The following is a 5433-nucleotide window of genomic DNA, read 5'->3' on the forward strand; positions in this document are numbered from 1 at the left end:
CGGCGGGCCAACAACCAATCACATGAATCTCCCGCCCATGACACACAAGCAGCGGTTTGATTGGCTAGAGCTTGTACTGGCATGTGATTCGATTGCTTCTGCCGAGGCTTCAAAAGTTGAACATTGCTCAACTTTTGCAGCGAGCCACGCCAGAAAAGCTCCGCTTCGCTTCCCACAATGCAGTTCGGCGAAAAGTGACGTCACCCCATTCAAAGTGAATGTGTGGACGGGCCGTAAGCCTAACCCTATCCCTTTTATTTTAAATTGTACAATGTCCGAGTTTTTTTGCCGTCTGCGAGGAAAAGAAATGCCTCAGAGCCTCAGAATACTGAAATCTGTATTTTTTGTCACCTTTTTTTCCTTCTAAATTGTTATTATTTACATTGCTTTTAAAATCGTTCTGTGTGACACGAAAAAAAGGGGGAAATCGTGTTGGTGGACACGAATCAATAGATTAATTTAGTGACTTTAACACGAAATGCCGTGAGACTGTGTTGGATGTTGCATTGTTGGAGGAGCTCGGGTTTTCATTGCCATTTCTACACTGTAGCTGATGTGCAAATGACAATACATCCTTTGAATCTTGAATATAATATTATTAGATTGGATTAGAGATATACAATATTGACTATAATAAAACTAATTAAAAAACAGTGAGTATATACATATCAACTGTAGAAATATGCAAATAAATAGAATATCTGTAGAATACACAACATAAAATAAATACAACTTCCTCCTAAAACAATATAGATATATAGATAGGTCCAGAAGCAGAAGTGAGTTCAGACACTAAATTACAATACTTTAAAAAGTGGAAAAGAGAATTAACAATTAGACATAAAATGAAAAAATGTATATCAAATATATACAATACAGACAAAACAATGTAAAATATGTTGGATAATTCAAATAAAATGTCAAAAATACTACAGGACGGTATTCATATTATTCTATATACAATATTGTATCCTATATTTAACCATAGGATACTATACGCCTACATTAGAAACGTTTTTATTCACCAGCTCTTGAATCTTATCTAAAAAGTCTGGTACATTTCAATATGAAACTGTCCCAGGTCTACTGTCACAGCATTGCACCAGCTACCTGATTTAACCCAACACCGTCTCTCAGCACTGGGTGATTATTAGTCACAGCCTGCATGGGGATGGCTTTTATGAGGGAAGATAAATCACGCTGATGCACTCAAATTGGCCAGCATCCACCTTACAGAGCACTTCCTGGGTGTCAGCGAAGCATTGCATCATTACTACTGGACAAGCAGGCGTGTCAGTTTGTGGTGGAGAGAGGAATGTATTGTCTGTTAACACACAATGAAAACTAGACACAGCTACATTTAGGAATTGATCTGCCTTGTTTCAATGTTGCTGTCATCTCATATTTACCCAGAGAAGGTAAAGTGCACACATCCTTTACTCAAGGAGAAGTACAGATACTCACCAAACACACATTCAAACTAAAGGAACCAGCCTGTTTGGGACATGTAAGAAGTAGAAAGTTCAGGTATTTGAGTTCAACATGTAAGAAGTAGAAAGTACAGGTATTTGAGTTCAAAATGTGAGAAGTAGAAAGTACAGGTATTTGAGTTCAACATGTAAGAACCTGTGCCCCTTCGATAGCTCAGTTGGTAGAGCGGAGGACTGTAGAAGAGCAGCGCTGACATCCTTAGGTCGCTGGTTCAACTCCGGCTCGAAGGAGGACACTTTTGAAGTTAAGGGGAAATCATGGTGACATTCAACCTACTCAACTTCTTCACAGTAGTGGATAAATAGTGGTTATTGTTGAACTGAGATGTATACATTATAAATAAAATGAAATAGAATATAGTAGAAATAGTGCAGTATAGTCTATATACAAGTAATTGGAATGTTGATATAAGTTTCAAACAGATGAATGTTATTGATGTTCTTCCATAAGTCTTATGGCCCGTGGGATGAAACTGTCCCTGAGTCTGGTGGTTTTAGTCCACCAGGTTTTAGGGTTATTGAAAGAACAAGTGTGGCACTAAAGCGATCCCTGTGGGTCCCCGGGGGCCTCATTGTTTATCCTCTCAACCACCGTCCCTTCGATAGCTCAGTTGGTAGAGCGGAGGACTGTAGAGGAGCAAAGCTGACATCCTTAGGTCGCTGGTTCAACTCCGGCTCGAAGGAGGACACTTTTGAGGTTATTCGTCAAGTGGGGAAATCAAGGTCAGATACTCATGTTGGCAATCTTTCAAAGAATGTCCTAGTGTCAGTCAAGCGTAACACAATTATTGTCCTGTTTATGTAGTCATTGTTTTGTGAATGTGCTCGAAGGAGGAGAGTTTTGAGGTCATGGGGACATCAGGCTTTCCATCACTTGTGTCGGTCAACCTACTCAACTTCTTCATAATATTCATTGGAAATGTAGTGGATAAATAGTGGTGAATGTTCAACTGGGATGTAAAAGAGTTTTAATAAACCAAGCCTAAATAAATAGTTTTCAACCAAACTGTTACAGTGATCCATTGAAAGAACTACGGCAGCCCCGTGGGTCCCCGGCGGCCTCATTGTGTATTCTCTGATCAATACCGTCCCTTCGATAGCTCAGTTGGTAGAGCGGAGGACTGTAGAGGAGCAAAGCTGATATCCTTAGGTCGCTGGTTCAACTCCGGCTCGAAGGAGGACACTTTTGAGGTCATGGGGAAATCATGCTTACTCAATCATGTTAACGAAAACGTAACAGAACCATCATAGTGTCATTCAATCTTTACAACATCATTATGCTGAAATGCAAGACTTTCCACCACTAGCAGTCAACCTACTCAACGTCTGCATAGTCGTATTCATTGGAAATGTAGTGGTGAATGTTGAACTGGGATGTAAAAGAGCTTAAAGTGTAAAAATTAGATTCATAAATCCAGCCGATTTAACTTGTTTTATACCTAAATTAAACTGTTACAGTCATCAAGGGCTGCCGCTGTGGATTGAAACAAATCAATATGAAATCAGTATTGAGAACCAGCAGCTAATAGGATTATTGAAATAACTATAGAGGTACTACAACATGGCCTTGTGGGTCCCCGGGGGCCTCATTGTTTATTTCTCTGATCAATACCGTCCCTTCGATAGCTCAGTTGGTAGAGCGGAGGACTGTAGAGGAGCAAAGCTGACATCCTTAGGTCGCTGGTTCAACTCCGGCTCGAAGGAAGGTGTTTTGTGGTTGCATAGACGTTATTCGTCAAGTGGGGAAATAGAGATAAGCATTTCCGTCACTGGTCAAGCTTCACTACTTTATAATAGTAGGTCAATTCAATGGAGGGGAGAAGTTACTGCACATTTGTGTTTGTTCCTGTTTTTCCATTTCAGTGATTTGTGTATTAAGGACACATAAAGACAGGGCAATGTCAATTTTATATTCTTCTATACTCAAGACTTTCAGCCCCTTCGATAGCTCAGTTGGTAGAGCGGAGGACTGTAGGGGAGCAAAGCTGACATCCTTAGGTCGCTGCTTCAACTCCGGCTCGAAGGAGGAGAGTTTTGAGCTTATAGGGAAATCTCAAAAGAACGAGGTCAAAATCAAACAAATAATTACCATCGTGGTATCAGTTAGGCTTCTCTACATCATTACACAAGTACATTTAAATCAAGTGGATCGTCATGTGCACATGAAAACAAATCGTTGGCTGTGTATATATGCATATTTGCACACATATTTTTATATTCTATATACATTTGTTTTTATATTTGGGATGGTGGGAAACAGTATTTCCATCTCTCTGTCTGTACACACAAACTGCAGATTGACAATAATGTTGACTTTGACTTTTTTGACTTTAAAGTTGTTGTTACTGCACTGTTGTCTCATCCTGTTTTTCCCTTTCGTCATTTGTTTACGAATGTGCAAAACCCATCTCTTTCAAATCTGAGTCATGATGTATAATTAGGGCGACTGGCTCTAAAAGCTAGAGTGGTCGATAGCAGAGCTTCTTCTTCATCTTCTGTCTGTGTAATTATTTTTGTCATTATTGGATTAATGCATGTACTTAACTCATCGATGTTTTACAACATTAAGTGTTCAGAAAAGCAGCTGACCGGGTTATTGAAATAACAATAAAGTACTACAACCTTGTGAGCCCCTGGGGCCATGTGAGTCTTTGGCATTCGTTTCGTTCAATGTTCTTATATCATAAACCCTTCGATAGCTCAGTTGGTAGAGCGGAGGACTGTAGGGGCGTAACGCTGAAATCCTTAGGTCGCTGGTTCAACTCCGGCTCGAAGGAAATCGTCCTAAAACACTTGCGTCAATCAGGCTTCACAATAGGCGCATTCACACTGCGGTACTTCTCCCACAAAGGTAAATGCGAACTTAGTTCATGATCGCGTTCACACCAAAAAGAGCCGGTACTAGAATTAGTTCATGCAAACCTTTTTACCCGCCCCGTAAAACTCCCAAAAAGTTTTGTGAAGCCGCCTTTTTATTATCCTCGCATTAGCATTATTAGCATTAGCCCAGCGCAGAAACGCAGAGAGACTAACTTATGGCAACACAAAATAAAACATGGGAGCGGTGGAGATGAGGAGGTGTCGGCGTTCTGGCGATTTACTCGGAAGGCTTCAGTAGAAGCTGCTGGGACTCCCAGCAGCTTCTACTGAAGCCAGTCCCCAACTCCGGGGACTTCCGGTCGGGGACTCCGGGCGGCAGTATACGCCGTGAAGTGGTTTGCGGCCTGCCAGTAAACCCAAAGCAGAAGAAGAAGAAGAGACGTCAGCGGCTTCATTTGCCTAATCCACCCCCAGGGACTTAGTCCGGTGTGAACGTGATCTGAACTTAGTTCATGAACTAGGTTCGCATGAACCTTTGTGGGAAAAGTACCGCAGTGTGAATGCGCCTAATGTTGTTATAATAGTGTATTTAAATGAGTACGATTAGAGTTCTTAAGAAGTGTTTTCTGAGACTAAGATGTTGAGGTTTCAGATATTTTCTGTTAGTGATTGCAATACTTGTTTTTAATTCATAGAACCTCAACTTCCCATGGACTCTTTTGAGTCTTAGCAACTTTATCTTCTTGATCTATTGCTTCAATTAGTGTTTGAATGCTTGTTGTAAAACACTTTAAGTGGTTGCAAATAGTGCACAAATCGATATAAATGTAGTCTATTTAATGAATTGTCTACATCATTTTTAAATATGATAAAACCAAAGTGTCACAGAAAGCGCTGCAGCTGTGGATTTGAAAAGAAAGTCGATATGAAATCAGTATTCAGAAACAGCAGCTGATAGGGTTATTGAAAGAACTAGTGAGGTACTACAACATGGCCTTGTGGGTCCTCGGGGGCTTCATCTGAGTTTTTTGGCCCTGGTCTCGTCCAATCAGACGCGTGCCTGACTTTGTTGACTGATGTCTCTGTGCATGGCGTGAAGATCGCCCGGGGCTATGTTGACCGC

The 5433-nt window shown here is 40.8% G+C and overlaps 6 non-coding genes across 6 annotated transcripts; all 6 read left to right on the top strand.

Annotated features, from left to right (window-relative positions):
- Positions 1-1633: 1633 nt before the first annotated feature.
- Positions 1634-1721, top strand: trnay-gua (transfer RNA tyrosine (anticodon GUA)). The gene is given in 2 exon segments: positions 1634-1670; positions 1686-1721. It is a non-coding gene; the product is annotated as a tRNA-Tyr (tRNA).
- A 365-nt stretch (positions 1722-2086) lies between these two features.
- On the top strand, positions 2087-2174 carry trnay-gua (transfer RNA tyrosine (anticodon GUA)). Its single transcript is given in 2 exon segments — positions 2087-2123; positions 2139-2174. It is a non-coding gene; the product is annotated as a tRNA-Tyr (tRNA).
- A 406-nt stretch (positions 2175-2580) lies between these two features.
- On the top strand, positions 2581-2668 carry trnay-gua (transfer RNA tyrosine (anticodon GUA)). Its single transcript is given in 2 exon segments — positions 2581-2617; positions 2633-2668. It is a non-coding gene; the product is annotated as a tRNA-Tyr (tRNA).
- Positions 2669-3106: 438 nt separating this feature from the next.
- On the top strand, positions 3107-3194 carry trnay-gua (transfer RNA tyrosine (anticodon GUA)). The gene is given in 2 exon segments: positions 3107-3143; positions 3159-3194. It is a non-coding gene; the product is annotated as a tRNA-Tyr (tRNA).
- A 234-nt stretch (positions 3195-3428) lies between these two features.
- Positions 3429-3516, top strand: trnay-gua (transfer RNA tyrosine (anticodon GUA)). Its single transcript is given in 2 exon segments — positions 3429-3465; positions 3481-3516. It is a non-coding gene; the product is annotated as a tRNA-Tyr (tRNA).
- Positions 3517-4179: 663 nt separating this feature from the next.
- trnay-gua (transfer RNA tyrosine (anticodon GUA)) lies at positions 4180-4267 on the top strand. Its single transcript is given in 2 exon segments — positions 4180-4216; positions 4232-4267. It is a non-coding gene; the product is annotated as a tRNA-Tyr (tRNA).
- The last annotated feature ends 1166 nt before the right edge of the window (positions 4268-5433 follow it).

Source organism: Pseudochaenichthys georgianus, chromosome 17 (assembly GCF_902827115.2).
Source record: "Pseudochaenichthys georgianus chromosome 17, fPseGeo1.2, whole genome shotgun sequence".
NCBI classification, from domain to species: domain Eukaryota; kingdom Metazoa; phylum Chordata; class Actinopteri; order Perciformes; family Channichthyidae; genus Pseudochaenichthys; species Pseudochaenichthys georgianus.